The sequence below is a fragment of the Hyperolius riggenbachi genome, chromosome 12, assembly GCF_040937935.1.
Source record: "Hyperolius riggenbachi isolate aHypRig1 chromosome 12, aHypRig1.pri, whole genome shotgun sequence".
Classification (NCBI taxonomy): Eukaryota; Metazoa; Chordata; class Amphibia; order Anura; family Hyperoliidae; genus Hyperolius; species Hyperolius riggenbachi.
The window spans coordinates 151,097,617-151,114,309 of record NC_090657.1 but is presented as its reverse complement, the minus strand read 5'-3'; positions in this window follow the sequence as shown (position 1 = coordinate 151,114,309).

Below are 16,693 nucleotides of genomic sequence, written 5' to 3'. Positions count from 1 at the left end.
CTGCATGATGCCGCATCCAGTTGTACGGAAGACAACCGGAAGTACCTGCGGAGGGATGCGAGGTAGTGATCTCCTCGCATCCTAAAAGCTTGTGGAAACGGGCCCTAACAGTGTGTCTGAGCCCTTAGTGGCATAAGGGGTGAGGACACAAAATGAGGCAGAGGGTTTTAATGTTTTGCCTGTTAAGTGTAACCAGTAGTTGGGATTAGGCATGCTCAAATAACGAATTTGGATGAAATCTGAATAGGTGTTATTTGGATTTCATCCTGTTAATTAAATCACCTGGGCGAGGGGGGGGGGGGGGTAATCTTACCCATGAGGCGTCTTCTTTGTTCTGTCCCTCTGTGCCTCCCACGCTGCGTTCCAATCTGCCGTCACGTGATTACAAACACTTCCTCCTTCCGGGTCGAAGGAGGAAGTGTATAGTCACGTGACGGTGGATTGGAACGCATCGTGGGAGGCGCTGAGGGACAGAGCGAAGAAGACGCGCCCCCCTCACTCACCCGCACAGGTGATGTAATAAGCATTATGAAATCCGAATAACACCTATTCGGATTTCATCCGAATTCGTTATTTGAGCATGCCTAGTTAGGATGGACGACCACAACACCACACTTGTAGGCAATCGGTTGAACTTTTAAAGGATTCAATAAAAGCCATGTCGTAATAGATTTAGCCTGGCCACCCCTTAGGCCTCTTGCACACTGCAAGCAATTCAGATTCCGCTTTTTAATCTGTTTTTACATCCGATTCAGATTCCGATTTGCAGTGTGCAGGGAGCAAAGTGCAAATCGGAATCTGAATCGGATGTAAAAACTGATTAAAAAGCGGAATCGGAATCGCTTGCAGTGTGCAAGAGGCCTTAAAGTGTGCTCTACAATTTATTTGACGAATCACAAGATAAAGAAAAGGCCACAAAGGATATGCCTGTGATGACTGTTTAATGAATAGGTGAAATAGCCTGTTATCTGACTACTTGATGTAACACCATTTTCACAACACTGGAAAGTACATAACCAGTACATAACTAGAGAAGAGCTCAGCTATGCTTGTTTCAGGACCATGGCCCACTCTATATCCTTACAAACCCTCATGGAGGACATAAAACAGACTGCTTCATAAAAGTTTTTTTTTTATTTAACAAACCTGTTAATGTACACTTTCAACAAAAAAGAGCTGAAGAGAACAGACAAGACGACCATGCCAGAGACTGGAGAGCCCTGGCATGTGTGTGCCACATCAATGGGCAATGCCATTCCTCTGCTTTATATTTACAGCATCCTGTTCTGGTCAAAAAGAAAAATAACAAAAAACATTCTCGGGGTAGAAAGAGGTCTCCGGTAGTTGTCGGTGGTGGCTGGTTAGGACTAATCTGCTCTCCAGTCTGGGTTCCTCCTGAGAATGACACAATATGTTACAATAACACCAATGCTCATGGAATAAATCAGTTTCTCAACTTAGTCCTCAAGTACCCCCAACGCAGTCCATGTTTTGTGGAATTTCACAGAGGTATTTAATGAGATTTGCTGAGACACTAATTACCTCACCTGTGAATGTTTGAGGTTTTCTGCAAAACATGCACTGTTGAGGAAACCCTGGGATTTTCTGTTCTCCAGCTCAACCCAGTCCTACCTGTTTTCAATAAAGGAAAGGAAGCCACCCCTTCCACCACCAAAAACCCACTTATGCTCACTTTACATGGTCCTGTACTTGAAAAGAAAAAAAAAACTATGCTACCTGATCTGAGGGGCTGAGCAGATCAAGTAGCCTCCAAAACCGCCGCTCCTGTGGGCCTCAATGGCCCACTATCACTTTCGTGACTTCTGGGTCACGATACTGGAATGAGAGATGTTTTCTCATTCACAACGTGCAGGGAGGCAGGGGGTGTGGCCAGGAAGAGAGCTGCCCAATAACAGCTCTGGAAACCTGCAGGAACGCCTCAGGCAGGCGTTTTGAACAGGGAATCCCTCTCCCACATGTTTACCTCCAAGATAGTGACAAGTAGTGTCTCGGGGGGGGGGGGGGGGGGGGGGGCATGCCTCTGTGTCTCATCTGCCCCTCCAAAAACCACCTCTGGTTCTCTTTTTAAATTGGTCCTGATGATGCCCTCTATGCCAATGATCTTCCTCAATAGACTCAAAGGGGAACTGAAGTAAGAGGTATACGGAGGCTGCCATATTTATTTCCTTTTTATCAATACCAGTTGCCTGGCAGCCCTGCTGGTCTGTTTCTCTGCTGTAGTATCTGAATAACACCAGAAACAAGCATGCAGCTAGTCTTGTCAGATCTGACTTTAAAGTCTGAAACACCTGATCTGCTGCATGCTTGTTCAGGGGCTATGGCTAGTAGTATTAGAGGCACATGATCAGCAGGGCTGCCAGGCAACTAGTATTGCTTAAAAGGAAATAAACATGGCAGCCTCCTTATACCTCTCTCTTCAGTTCCCTTTTACAGGGAACCAGAGACAAAGACTAGCTAAAAAATGAAAAAAAGATTTTATACATACCTGGGGCTTCCTCCAGCCCCATCCGCATGGATCGCTCCCACTTCACTGTCGTCCTCTGCCTCTATCGCCATTACCGGGTCCCGTCACTTCCGCCGGACGCGACCAGTCTTCTGCATGCGCAGGGGCTCTCTCCGGCTCTTTACGCATGCGCCTGTGCAGTACGGAGGGAGCGCACTGCACTTGCATCGACTTGCTCTGCTGGCAGAAATGATGGGACCCGGTACCGGGAGACAGAGGCAGCGGAGAAAGGCGGCGTTGGAGCGATCCAGGCTGATGGGACTGGAGGAAGCCCCAGGTATGTATAAATCTGTTATACTCTTCGTATCTGGTTCTCTTTAAACTAGAATTACACACCCTTATACAACATCCTGCTCTGCACACCAAATGAAAACCGATATAGCTTACTCTTAAAGCGGATACACTTAAAGTTTCTTACCATTGCAGTCTGGTGCTGGCATAAATGACATTGCAGATACACTTTAAAGCCAGCTTTGGAACTTGTTTAGTAGCAAAGGGTTTTTTTCCCCTCTATGCTCTTAATTGGAACCTTAACACTAGGAAAAAAAAACATTTCACTTACCTGGGGCATCTGCCAGCCCCCTGCAGCCATCCTGTGCCCTCGCAGTCACTCAGTTGCCCGCTGCCAGCTAGTTTCATTTTGCCAGCAGGAATGTATTCAAAGGTATGCTTGGTGGCCCGCCAACTCTGAGTCGGCAAAAATTAAACTAGTTGGCGGCAGGGGACCGGAGGAGCCATGAGTGACTGCGAGGGCACAGGATGGCTGCAGGGGGCTGGCAGATGCCCCAGGTAAGTGAAACTCATTTTTTTTCCTAGAGTTAAGGTTCCCTTAAGGCTGTATTCACAGTGGGACATTGCGTTTTAATGCGACTTTAAAGTCGCAACATTTTTAATGCGACTTTAACTTCGCACTGTGAACAGCCCATAGGATTATCATTGCAGTGCAGTAAGCTGCATTTTTAGACTATAACGTGCGACCATAACGTCACACTGTGAATGTGACCTTAAGCAAATATTTTCCTATCCTGTCTCATCAATAAATATGATCCAACAGCAGTGTTATTTCTTATGAATTAAAAAACAAAATCTTACAGGCCAAAAAGCACGGATGCAATTGTGTCCCTTAATGTCCTTGGTTTGAGTTCGCTATCCTCAGGGGATTGTCCTCCAAAGTAATCTTGCCTGTAATCAGAGTGGTATCATACACAGTTTTAAACAAACTATTAAAAAAAGCAGTAACCCCTTTCCAACCCTTAGGCAGAATGAAAAAGGGTATTTAGCATCAGATGATGTTGGCATGGTGGTGGGTGGACTGACTGATATATTGTAACTCTATCCTATCTGGTAAAAGTTTGTTTGTTTGGTTTTTAGTTAGTAAGATCAGATAAAATATGGTGAATTCACACCATGGCTGATATGCAATTAACTTTTTCTCCGGATTTTGCTCCTAGATCAGGCATGTCCAAAGTCTGGCCAGTGGGCAAAATGCGGCCCACTGAGCCTTTTTCTGGTGGCCCCCAATGCTCTCTACAGTTTTTAATTCTTTGCAGGTCGTAGCTGTGGTGCTGCATGCAGGGACCACCTTGTGGTACGGCTCTGCCTCCCCCTTTGCTCGTCTGTATGTTATCCGCCACCACTGTAGCTGTAACAGCCACTGATTAGCAGCCAACACTATGCCAGCAGCTGTATCAGCTAGGGCTGCACGGTTTTTCGGTTTAAAACCGAAATCGCAGTTCATGGCAAGACGATCTGCTGATCGTCAGTAACCTCGGTTTTTCAGTCTGTACCTTGTGTCTGGCCCCGCTGTGCGCGGATTGGCCAGAAGCAGTGAATATGTATGAGTGTTAATGAGCGGGGGGCGGATCCACTCGAGCGAGCGGCCGGGCGCATGCAGCTTTACCAATCACTGGATAGCGATGGAATGACGGCAGCGGTAGGCGGAGCTGTACAGAGTGTACAGCTCCGCCTACCGCTGCCGTCATTCCATCGCTATCCAATGATTGGTAAAGCTGCATGTGCCTGGCCGCTCTTTCGAGTGGATCCCCCCACCCCCCGCTCATTAACACTCATACAGTACATATTCACTGCTTCTGTCCAATCCACGCAAAGCGGGGCCAGACACAAGGCAGTGTTCTCCCTAGGCTCAAACAGGTGGTAGCCCAGGTAAGATCAATTACCGCCCGGCGGCTTTCCTGGCTGTTATCACCCCCCTGTCAGGGTGCACCGGGCTTGCTTGAAAAAAAAAAAAAAGCAAGTAGCGCTGTTCTGAAGTCAGTTCCTGTACTGCTCCGCTCTGTGCATGAGATCTAGCGCTTCCCGGTGAGCTCGTGCCTTCATTGGCTCAGCCTCTTACTGCCGCTGAGCCAATGAAGGCACGAGCTCGCCGGGAAGCGCGAGATCTCATGCACAGAGCGGAGCAGTACAGGGACTGGCTTCAGAACAGCGCTACTTGCTTTTTTTGTTTTTTCAAGCGAGCCCGGTGCACCCTGATAATCGGGCAGGGGGGTGATGACAGCCACGATAGTGCGACTGTGCGAGGCTCAGCCGTCTGTCTGCACTCTGCAGAGGCGTGGGATACAGGCTGCCTCTGCGTGCACGGACACTGACTGTCTGTGCAAGCTTAAAAGTATGCGCGGTTTCGTACAGCGGCTGTCGGCTGAACATTAATGTTATTTCATACATGCATGATATTACTGGCGAGCGGCGTTTGGGGGGATAGTTGCGGGTCGCATGGTATTGCAGACAGTGTGTGGGGTCATATATAATCACTAACCCCCCCCCCCCTCCCGTAGTATCATGCATATGAAATAACTAAAAGAAAAAAAATACACAAAGAGGGGGGGGGGGGGGGGGAGTCTGCTACAAGGACATGGTTGATTCATCAAAGGATATAGCACGAGCAACAGGGGATAATCAATAAATCAATGCATCTTAATTTTGTTTCCCCGCACGCTGCGTGCGATAGTGGCAGCATAGTGTGCAGAACTAAGCGACAACCGCAGTTTACAAAAAGCCGTGTGAAAGTGATGCATCGCTACTGCCCTAAAGTGCAAAAGCTTGTTTAGAGGGGGAAGGGGAAAAAAAAAATCGGGGAAAAATCGCAATTTCGATTTTTCCCTAAAGTCGTGTAGCCCTAGTATCAGCTACTGATTAGAAGCTGCCACTGTGCTAACTGCTCACAGTATATGGGTTATTTCCTCTGGAAATGTCTTATTTGACAATGTCACAGGCATAGTGTACCTAACGGCAATCGGCAAAAATTGTTTCGTTTCTGAAGTTCGGCCCTCTAGCAATCTCAAGAATGGTGATATGGCCCTTTGCTTAAAAAGTTTAGACAACCCTGTGCTAGATTATATTTTCACATTAATCACATTAATAAAAAGCATTTTAAACCACAGCAAGCAAGAAAATACTTAACAAAATTTTTAGATTTTTTTTTTACCTGAAAACCGTGCTGAAAAGTTATTTTTAAGTGGACCTAAACTCTTGCACAGGACACATGGAAAACAGAGAAATGCACCCTGTGTGTTTTAATTAAGTTAGAAGAGCATGTATGTCATAACTAAATCAATGGGATCTTCCGAAGTAGCACAGCCACACATTACTTCCTATTAAGCGTACTTATTGTACGCAATAGGAAACAATGCGCAAAGACATCTTGTGGCCAAATTACACCTATAAACATTAGGGACTACATATTTTTTTTTATGTATGTCAAGAGGGAATATTATTATTAAATTATGGGCTTGTAATTAGTGATGAATGTAAAACTGGAAAGATGGAAAGATGCACCTTTATTGCCAAACAAATATTGTCACCATACATTGTACTATATATAATATAAATGTTGCAATAACTGGGACAAATGGGCAAATAAAATGTGTGGCTTTTATCCACAGTTTACGTGGGCGAAATTTAAGAAATAATGAATTTTTTTTTCCTTATTTTCCTTTTTTGCCTTTTTTTTTCTTATTATTATTGCCATTAAAATGCAGTTAGAATAAAATAATACTTAGCATAATGTACCACCCAAAGAAAACCTAATTGGTGGCAAACTAAAAGGTACAGATAATTTCCTTGTGATAAGTAGTGATAAAGTTATTGGGGAATGAAAGGGAGAAGCGCTGAAATGTGAAAATTCCTCTCATCCATAAGGTGAAAACAACCCGTGGGCTGAAATGATTAACCACTTACTCACTTATCTGGATGAACGTTCTTGTCCAGATAGGCTGCACGCACTCCTGCCACTGGCTGTTAGCCCAGCAATCACTGAATGGGATTATAGATCCCATTCATTGATCGAAGCCCCCAGCAGAAAAACCGACAGCCTCCTATTAGAGGCTGCAGTTTTTCTGAGTAACAACAAGTTTCCTGTCCTCTTTATGCTTCCTGGAAGTGTATGATCATGCTTCCAGGACTTTTTGACTGAAATAGTAAAACTACACCCACATCCATTTTTGATTAAAGAAATACATTTTTTTACATTTAAAACTGTTTACCTCCCACACCAAAAACTACCCAAATAAAATTTTTAATAAAAATAAATAAATAGTATATTAATATAATTTTTTAAATTATGGGCTTGTAAATAGTGATGGACGCAAAATGAAAAAATGCACCTTTATTTCCAAATAAAATATCGGCACCATACAGTGTGATCGGGACATAATTTAAATGGTCTAATAAGCGGGACAAATGGGCAAATAAAATACATGGGTTTTAATTACGGTAGCATATATTAATTTCAAACTATAATGGCTAAAACTGAGAAATAATTTTTTCCATCTCTTTCTTAAAGAGACTCCGTAACAAAAATTGCATCCTGTTTTTTATCATCCTACAAGTTCCAAAAGCTATTCTAATGTGTTCTGGCTTACTGCAGCACTTTCCACTATCACAGTCTCTGTAATAAATCAATGTATCTTTCCCTTGTCAGACTTGTCAGCCTGTGTCTGGAAGGCTGCCAAGTTCTTCAGTGTTGTGGTTCTGCTATGAATTTCCCCTTCCAGGCCCCTCTATGCACACTGCCTGTGTATTATTTACATTAGAGCAGCTTCTCTCTTCTCTCTTATCTTTTACAAGCTGGATAAATCGTCCTCTGAGCTGGCTGGGCTTTCACATAGTGAGGAATTACAGACAAGGGCAAAGCTGTTTGCAGGAGAAAAAAGAGCAGCCTGAAACTTCAGTGCATGAGAACTGCAGGGAGAAAGAAACACACAAATGATCTCTTGAGATTCAAAAGGAAGGCTGTATACAGCCTGCTTGTGTATGGTTGTATTTTCTATGTGTGGACATACAGTACATCAACCTACTTCCTGTTTTGGTGGCCATTTTGTTTGTTTATAAACAAACTTTTTAAAACTGTTTTTAACCACTTTTAATGCGGCGAGGAGCGGCGAAATTGTGACAGAGGGTAATAGGAGATGTCCCCTAACGCACTGGTATGTTTACTTTTGTGCGATTTTAACAATACAGATTCTCTTTATTATTCCTGTTAAAATGGATTTAGAATAAATTAATTCTTAGCAAAATGTATCACCCAAAGAAAGCCTGATTGGTGGTGGAAAAACAAGATGTCATTGTGATGAGTAGTGATAGTTATTTGCAAATGAATGGGAGGTGAAAGTTGTTCAGATGCAAAAAATAAACAACCCTGTGAGCTTAAGTGGTTAAGGGGGGCTCATCAAAGTTTGCTGGGAGGGACATAATTTGTAGTTACGCCCATGCAGTGGATCCAATGTATGATCTGCTGTGTTTATCCACATTTGTTGGTGCCTATTGTAATGAGCATACAGGGCCGGAGCTACCATAGGAAAAAATAGACAGTTGCCCCAGAGCCTGTAGGGGCCCCCGAGGTGTCCCTCCCCATCTTAACTGTTGCTCCCCAGGGACTCTGCAGAGTCTGTTAAGTTGGGAGGTGATTGGGGGAGGGTCAGCAGCCAGCTCAGGGGCCCAGGAGGGAGATTTGGCTGCAACAAAAGGGCCTCTAATGACGCTTTTTTGTTCGGGGGTTGTCGGGGGGCCCCCAGGCTAATCTTGTCCTAGGGCCCAATTGTTACTTGAACTGGCCCTGTGAGCATAATGGACATGCCATGGATAACATTACTATCTATGACTAGAGATGTCGCGAACATCAAATTTTGGGTTCATCATGGACACCAAACTCGAACTTCCGTAAACGTTTGAGTTTACGCGAACTGGGTGAACCCCCATAGACTTCAATGGGCAGGCGAATTTCAAAACCTGCAGGGACTCTTTCTGGCCACAAAAGTGATGGAAAAGTTGTTTCAAGGGGTCCAACACCTGGACTGTGGCATGCCGGAGGGGGATCCATGCCAAAAGTCCCACCAAAAATTATGTAGTTGACACAGTCGAGTTTTAATCCCTAAAGGGCAGAAATCACAGTACATTCCTATGTTTGAGCAATAAAGGGCTGCTTTAAAATGTCCGGAGTGTGTACACGTGGTGGTAGTGTAAGGATTATGTCCGTGTCACACTGACAGACCAAACGCTGTGTTTATTGGGTGCTAACAGGTCTGTAAGACCCTTAGGTGTGTGGTGCTGCTTATTAATAAAACTGTATGAATGAAACCAGTGTACAACCCAATTATTATATTTTTTTATTTTGGTTTATTTGTGAACTCATCCATGCTAACTAGTTACGCGACCATGTAGCCCCGTGGGATTGAGTGCTAACAGGTTTGGAATTTGACACTGGTCAGAGACACATGATGACTTAGCTATGCACACATATGTATAGGTTTTGTAATTTGACCCAAAAAAAGAAAAATGTTTTGCAAATGCTGTAGCAGATGCCAGACAATGTCATGTCCTACACATTTTACCCCAAAAATTGAGTTGTTTTTAAGAGAAAATGAATGTTTGTTGTATCCCTGGTGAGTGTCACTGACAAGAGAGGCGGTGACTTGGCTCGGCACATGCATGTGCAGGTTTACACATACAAATTTAATTTAAGAAAAAAATGTTATTTACAAAAAAATGTTGTTAGTGCATGCACTGGGATGTGGAATAGGCCCTGGGAGCTGGGGGTCTTCATTTTGTAGTAGAGGAGGAAGCAGCAGAGGAGGACTTAAGGGGGGGGGGGGGAACAATTGCAAAGAGGATGATGGAGGAGGAGGAGGAGAAGAGTAGGTGGTAGCAGGCCTGCCTGCCATTCATAGTGGTGTCACCAACTCCAATGCAAAGCCACGTAGTGGAGGCTTGCCAGTGGTGGTCAGCAGGCTGGCAGCAGGCCTGCCAGCCATTCGTGGTGTTGATACCAACTCCAATGCAGAGCCATGCAGTGGAGGCTTGTCAGTGGTGGGTGGCAGACTGTGGTAGCAGGCCTGCCTGCCATTCGTGGTGGTGTCACCAACTCCAATGCAGAGCCACGCAGTGGAGGCTTGCCAGCGGTCAGCAGGTTTACCCAATGTGCGGTATATGTAATATCAGGGCCGAGGCAGAGGCGAGAGAGGCTCCAGCCTCAGGGTGCAGTGTAGGAGGGGCAACACAACTCACTTAGCTATCATTCCCCTATTGTGTTTGAAGTAGAGAGAAATAAGAAAAGTGTATACATGGCAGTGACTGTAAGCCAGATAACTAGAGATTAAGGTGTTGGGGGGGGGGGGGGGGTTGTGGGCCCTGGGGCGCCTCTTAGTCTAATAGCAATCGCTGTGTGACGGCAGGGGTGAGAGGGATAATGGGGCGCACTTTGATGTCTCGGCCTTGGGTGCTGGAGGACCTTGTTCCGGCTCTGGGTAATATACCTTCCCTGACCATGCTTTGCAGACCAGGTATCAATGGTTAGATGGATCCTTGACCCAGCACTGTGTGCCAGAGAAGCGGTGACTTGGCTTTCCACAGTACGGTACAGGTTGAGGATTGCTTTCCTGGAAAAGTAAGTTCTGCCAGGTACCTTCCACTGCTGTGTCACATACAAATTTATTTTGAGAAAAAAATGTCAATGTTAATTATAGAAAAAAAAAAAGTTATTTAGAAAAGAATATTAGTGCAACGGGATGTAGAATAGGCCCTGGGGAGCTTGGGGTGTGCATTTGTAGTAGAGGAGGGCGCAGCAGAGGAGGACTCAACCAAGGATGAAAGCGAAGAGGATGATGGAGGAGTAGGAGGAGAAGAGGAGGTGGCAGCAGGCCTGCCATTCACCAACTCCACTGCAGAGCCACACATTCCATGCTTGCCAGCGGTCATCAGGTTTACCCAATGTACGGTATAAGTAATATATCTGCCCTGACCGTGCTTTTCAGACCAGGTATCAGTGGTTAGATGGAGCCTTGCCCCAACACTGTGTGCCAGAGATGCCTTGACTTGCCTTTCCACAGTACAGTACAGGTTGAGAATTGCTTTCCTGGAAAAATAAGTTCTGCCGGGTAACTTCCACTGCGGTGTCCCAATTGCAACACATTTTTTAAAGGTTTCAGACTTCACCAGCTTGTATGGTAACAGCTGACGGGCTAACAGTTCCGACAAGCCAACTGTCAGTTGCCGGGCAAGGGGGTAACTCGGAGACATCGGATTCCTATGCTCAAAAATGTCCTTGACAGAAACCTGACTGTGGGCAGATGAGCAGGAACTGCTCAAAGTGAGAGGCGGAGTGGAGGGTAGCTGCGAAGGAACTAGGACAGCAAAGAGTGATGTGGCTCAAGAAGCTGGACCAGGAGGAAGGTGGCTTAGACTTTGGGTGCTGAAGCTCCTCATGTGTTGCTCCCATTGGTGTTGGTGTTTGGAGCTCATGTGCCTTATCAAAACAGTTGTACCTAGGTGGGTGTTGGACTTCCCACTACTCAGTCTTGTGGCACAGGTTGCAAATGGCTTTGCTGTTGTCAGAATCAGACACACACAAAAAATTGCCACACTGGTGAGCTTTGGGTTGACCGCATTCTGCTGGTGGTGGTGATATTAACAGCAGAAGTTGGTGGGCATGTTGGCTGGCTGACCCCAGGCGCTGATACATGCTGTGTGGCAATGCCACTAGCTCCTTTTGACGATCTCCCCCTGCTAGTTACAACAACTCATCTCCTCCTCTCTGTCTCCCCATCTGAACTGTCCCCCTGTTTTTCATCTTTTCTTGCCGGCACCCATGTGACATACATGGACACATCATCATCATCATCATGATCATAATCAACTGCTTCACTTGTATCAGACACCTCTGTGAGGCTCACACGGTTCCCGAGAAAACCGTGTGTGCACCATTTACGTCACGAACGCAAGTTTCATTGCAAGCAACCAAGATTACTTTTTTTTTAAATCAACCTTTTTTTTTCTCTCTCTTCCCTGGCACTTTGATAGCTTCTAATTGTGTGAACAATAAGGGAAAGAGGCGCCCTGATTTGAATAAAAGCTTTTAAAACCAGTTTAAAAACGAAAAAGAAAAATGCTCAAATAAAAATCTTTTGTAAGTTTACAGAGATTTCGTCATTGAGGTAAGATACCTCCATTTTTCTTTTTCATTTTTAAACTGGTTTTAAAAGCTTTTATTCAAATCAGGGCGCCTCTTTCCCTTATTGTGCATAGTTATACCCCCGTACATGTTTGTCCGAGGGGTGGTGACAGAACACCCGTTGGTTTACCACGGTTAATGGTTTGTCCATCCTTTTTTGTCTAAGAGAGCGACCGCAACCAGGTCCGTCCAGGACCACCCCGAGTGGAGTCGGGTTTATGGTCTCCACCTGCTTCCTGTGGTCGGTTGCCCCTTGCAACCCTCCTTTGTGAGTAGCCCTTTCAATCAATTGATTTCTCTACACACCTATTATTGACATACTGCACTATAGGGCTCCCTTTTTTGTCTCCTGTATATTTTTTTCCATAGGGTGCCAAGACACCCCAACCACGATTGCACCTATGTGTGAAAGCTGTTCCCAAGCATCCCTGGAAAGTTTATGGCTCATCCATCAGATGAAGTCAGATATCAGATATGAGCTTGATAGAACCACTCTAGACCAAGAATGACAGACTGGCCGGCATCAATCTCAGCAGGGGGTCCCCTAGGATTCCCTCAGCTGAAGAGATCAAAGGAGGCCATCTCCCCTCTGAAATTCTCTCTAAGTTAAGAAAACCTTTCTGTGAACTCACAAATATGAAATCCATCTTTTGTCATAAATATGAATTTCCAAACGGGCTTGGCCGTTAGAACCCACGTATTCTGAAATTCGGAACAAACCACACGATTGGATATTTCCGAAGTCACGGTAAGCCCTGCCAAAGCAGAGATATGCATTTTGGGGTCACAGTTCGCTCCAGACCCCTCAAGTTTGATGATATTGTTATCGATAAATTCTGATTGACCTAAAAATGTTATTAGATTTAACATGACCTGTACGGTTTTGGAGATAAAACACCTATCCTGATTTAGATATATTTCGGTCTCTATGCGAAGGGGCTGGTTTATCTCAGGTTCCAAAGATGTGTGTGATCCCCTCCCTAACTCCTCCTTGCTGAAGTGAGGGGTATAACTTAACTGGGCCGAGGTTGTCGAGGGTCCAAAGTCCTTTATCTGGAATATCAGGCAGCTAGCTGAACAATGGCAAAAATCCCTTGGATTATTTCTCACAAAGGCATGGCAATCGGCATCTTGGACTTTCCGCCAAAGACTTGCGATTGCTGCATGGACTACCAATAATGGTATTTGAACTGTACATTAGGACATTCTGTTTCTCTTTCATCTCTACTCTCTTTCTATCAAACCAATCTGTTCTGCCGGACAGGTATATTTATCTGTGGGTTAAAGTAAACTGTGTGTATGTAGTTTTAGAATAAAACTAACGATTTTATTGTTTAGTCTTGTGCCTGTTCTGGTCATCTGATTGTTGCTACAATGAATCTGCCCTCTGGAGAGTCATATTACCGCATTGTTTCATTATTTCTTATTGTTGATTTGCTAGTTAGGTTGTAAATAACCGTTTTCTTCCTTTTAGGAGTAGTTAGCGGGAGTCTCTTTTCTCCCTGAACACGAGAGAGTAGTGGCAGTGAAATTACCCGATTTCCAGCGCGAAATCAATATTTTTAGTTTACCGATTGTACCTACAATCGGGATTGTACATGTATGGGCACCTCTGACCAATCTTAACTGTTTACTATGCAACAGTGAATTTGCCTCCAGAAGTCTCTAATGCACGAGACCTGCATTCCAACAGTGGCCTAATAATATGGGATTGGTGAGTGATTGTTCCATTACATATTGTCGGCAGTTGTGAGACCAATCGTTATTGTCAGTCTGCTCACCGTACTTTCTGCTAATGCTAATGGGAGCAGATTAGACGAGATTGGCATGCTCTGTCACATTACTACCTTCTTCTGACGATCCAGCAACCGGTCTTTTAACGTCTTTTAGACGGGATCGCAGGGCTGGATTGTCACACTCCAAAAAGGCACCAACAACAGGTACTACAACATCATCATGACACCTTATGTCCATGTGTGTACGGACTCCTGACTGAGACATGTCGGGTGATATAACATCCTTATCGCCTTCATCCTCTGCCAATAATGGTTGTGCATCACTAAATTCATCACACGAATGCATGAATAACTCCTCTGACATATCAAGTGGAGCGGCTGTAGTGCTAGTGGTGGTGGTGGTGGCTGCCAAGTGAGTGCTAATAAGTTGTTGTGGGGAGCCCGAATCAGAGCAGGAGGAGGATGGTGCATCAAGGTTCCATGTGGAAGCTGAGGAAGGTGGGAGGTGCTGTGTACGCCAGTCAACTACGTCCTCTGAATTTTGGGTGTTGATGGTATGTGCCCTGTGAATTCTGGGCATTCTTCCAGGGCCACAGGAAATCACAGCAGCATGACCTTGAGGACCCCTGTTGGGTGGCCTGCCTCTGCCTGTCATATTTTTTTATTTGGTGTACTGTGCCTGCAACAAGTGAAAAATAATGCACTGGAGTGGGGATGTGTCTACAACTTAATGTGGCAACAATCACAGTAGTCTACACAGCTCTGGGTGTCAGTGGGCTCTGTGTAGTGTCGCACACAGAGAAATTCAGTAGTAATCTCAAAATACAGTGGAAGAAAAAACACTGGAGGTGCTACTGTGCCTGCAACTAAATAGCAGCCAAAAATAGCAGTAGTACTGTGCACAGCTGTGGGTATCAGTGGGCAGTGTAGTGTCACACACAGAGAAATGCAATAGTACTACCAGAAAATACAGTCTAAAGTAATGCACTGGAGGGGCTACTGTGCCTGCAACTGAATGGACCAACAATTATTATTATTATTATTATTATTTATTGCATTTATAAAGCGCCAACATATTACGCAGCGCTGAACATTAATTTAGGTTATAGACAATATTTAGGGGTGACATACAGCAATATGGCAATACAGGAATACAAGAAAACCAGATCACACAGCACAGTATGAGCATAAGGTAATGCTTAGTCAGTGACTGGATGGAGCATGGAGATTAGGCAAGTTAGGTTCACTCAAGTGCATAGCATGGGTTCACAGTAATGGAGGTGCATGATCAGGTAGGACACAAAAGGAGGAAGGCCCTGCCCAAAGGTTTACAATCTAGAAGGAGAGGTAGAGACACGAAAGGTAGGGACCAGAGTTCCGTTGTGGGTTTAGAGCAATTGTGAGGGGTGGTAGGCCAGAGTGAAAAGGTGAGTTTTGAGGGCCTTCTTGAAGATGTTGAAGGAGGGAGCTGCCCTAATGAGTGGAGGTAAAGAGTTCCAAAGTGTTGGAGCAGCTCTTGAGAAGTCCTGGAGGCGTGCATGGGACTGTGTGATGCGGGAGGCAGTCAGGCGAAGTTCATTGGAGGAACGGAGTAAACGGCTAGGTGTGTACCTCTGAGTAAGATCAGAAATGTAGGTTGGACAGGTTTTGTGGACAGATTTGTAGGTCAGACACAATATCTTGAATCTGATTCTGGACTGGATAGGAAGCCAGTGGAGGGATTCACGGAGGGGAGCCGCCCTGGTGAAGCGATGGGAGGAGTGGATCATTCTGGATGCCGCATTCATGATGGATTGCAGTGGGGCTATTCGGGTCATAGGGAGACCAGACAGAAGGGCATTACAGTAGTCGAGGCGGGAAATTATGAGGGCATGGATGAGGAGTTTGGTGGTGGCAGAGGTCAGAAAGGGACAATCTTACAGATGTTACGAAGGTGGAAGTTGCAGGACTTTGTGAGGTTTTTGGATGTGGGGAGTGAAGGAGAGTGCGGAGTCCAGGGTGACACCCAGACAGCGGGCTTGAGAGGTAGGGTGAATGGTAGTGTGGTTAACAGTGACATGCACATCTGGGAGGTTCAGGGATAGCCGGGGTGGGAAGATCATAAATTCCGTTTTGTCTAGATTTAGTTTCAGGAACCTAGCGGACATCCAGGAGGAGATGGCTGATAGGCAGGAGGACACCTTGTCCATGGTAGTGGTCGAGATGTCAGGGGTGTGGAGGTAAATTTGGGTGTCATCTGCATGCAGATGATAGTTAAAACCCATGGAGTAGATAACCTTACCAATGGAGGATGTGTATAGGGAGAACAGTAGGGGGCCAAGGACCGAGCCTTGGGGGACTCCCACCGAGAGGTGGTTAGGGGTGGACGAGGACTCATTGAAGGAGGTCATGAAGGAGCGATTGGAGAGGTAGGATGAAAACCAGATCAGGGCGAAATCGTGAATGCCCATGGACTGGAGGAGTAGGGGATGATCTACTGTGTCAAAAGCTGCTGAAAGGTCAAGGAGGAGGAGAATGAAGTATTTAGCTTCAGCTTTAGCTAAGGCAAGGTCATTGACCACTTTGGTGAGAGCAGTTTCGATTGAGTGGGCAGGCCGAAATCCAGATTGCAGTGGGTCTAGCAGTGAGTTGGCATTGAGGTATTGGGTCAGGTGTTTGTGAACCAGATGTTCAAGGAGTTTTGAGGCAAATGGGAGGAGGGAGGTAGGGCGGTAGTTGGAGGGTAGCGAGGGGTCGAGGGAGGGTTTCTTGAGCAGGGGCAATACTGTGGCCTGCTTGAAGTCTGAGGGGAAGGTGCCTGTGGATAGGGAGAGGTTAAACAGGGTAGTGAGGACTGGGGCCAAATCCGTGAAATGAGGCTGAAGTAAATCAGAAGGGATGGGGTCAAGGGGGCAGGTAGTGGTATGGGAAGTCTGCAGTAGGTGCTTGACTTCCTCAGTGGTAGTAGGAGTGAAGGAGGTGAGGGGAGGATAG